This window comes from Opisthorchis viverrini, assembly GCF_000715545.1.
Source record: "Opisthorchis viverrini unplaced genomic scaffold opera_v5_34, whole genome shotgun sequence".
In the NCBI taxonomy this organism is placed as follows: domain Eukaryota; kingdom Metazoa; phylum Platyhelminthes; class Trematoda; order Opisthorchiida; family Opisthorchiidae; genus Opisthorchis; species Opisthorchis viverrini.
In genome coordinates, this window is record NW_008751690.1 from 301,513 (window position 1) to 303,075 (window position 1,563).

Genomic DNA, 1,563 nt, shown 5'->3' on the forward strand with positions numbered 1-1,563 from the left:
TATAAGTATATATATATATATATATATATATATATATACATGAGTGTATGGGTCATGACCGTATCCTGGCTGAATAAAAACGCATGAAGCGAGCCACAGCCATACACACCATGTCATCGTGTATTTGAGAGGACGGCTGCTCTTCGAATCTTCAGCTTTCAAAGTCTAAATTTCTAGTTTTGTCAACAATTGTTCTTTGTGCTTAGCCTTTTGTGATCACTGGTTTATTGAGCCAAACTGCTGTGAATTAGTAATATAGATGGAAACCAAGCGTGCTGAATTATCATCTCCCTGTGAAAAGTATATATTCTAAGCTGATGAGTCGGAACACCACTAACTTCGATCGGATTGGTGGCTGCGATATTGGATTTGCACACAAAAAAGACAATTGGGTGGCATCAAAGTTGAATATAACACACGCAATTTACGTGCGTCCAGCGGACGCTGATTGGTAGTGGCAACACGTCCACCTCGCATATCAGATATCCGACATGGCCAACATGGATACGCAATGCTGATGAGCTCTTCCTAATTTGTGTGGACTAACCAGAGCGCTTGCACCAGGACCAATGGAGAACTGCTCAGACAAGAATTACCTAAATGTGAATTCTACGACCATTTATAGCAGATATAGAAAGGTATCTTCTATTCGGAGGCAAATGAATTTACAACACGCAGTATTCAGGACTCTCATTTCGTTCGGCAACATTGTTGCAGGGCTCCAGAGTATTCCAGATTACATTCCAACGTGCACGTGCTTTGTTGAAAAAAATGAAGCATTTTGTCTTCGAACAATTTTAATTCCCGATCCTACCTAAAAATGAAGTTCTTACTACACATTCTGGGAAACCTAGAGGGATATTAGAATGAGAAGTGAGAATTCCCTGTTTCTCACCAAGGGCCTCACTGACCACTAGAGTATACATACCACCTTACGCCCACGCTTCAGTTTCACTTGGTGGTTGTTCCAAGCAAATCGAATTAGTGTGTTTTCCATGTGTGGCTATCAGTGATTTGCTAATCAACACCAATCACACACTGAGTGATGATACCTCAGCGTTTGTTTCATCTCGGAAAATTCTATTAACTCAATCAAAATTTAAATGAAGCTTCTGTTCATTCGGTCCGGGTCACTTCCCTGGGGATAACGCGGTTGAACATGTAAACAGAAAAACGTTCGGTTTTTTGTTTGAAACTAACGAACTACGATTATTCGATCTAACAAATGACAGTAATCGGGGACCTAAGTGAATTCGACTGGATTATCTAACAACTGCAGTGTGCAAGCCTTCTCGAGGGGTAACTTTCCACACACCAACAATTACAGCAAATAACCGTTTGGTGGTCACAACCCTAGACAAACTGAAGGCAAATGCTGGTGCTTTGTTAAATCCGGGTTGGTTTGTGTTATAATTGATACATTTGCCTGAAGGAATGAATGAGCAGGGTTTATGATTGTGAACGCCTGAGTACAACACAAATCGGGGGATTTTGTTACAATGCAGAAGGATATCAAACAATTGTCTACTAGCAAAATGCGGGTGATTTTTTGTTATCTTGCCT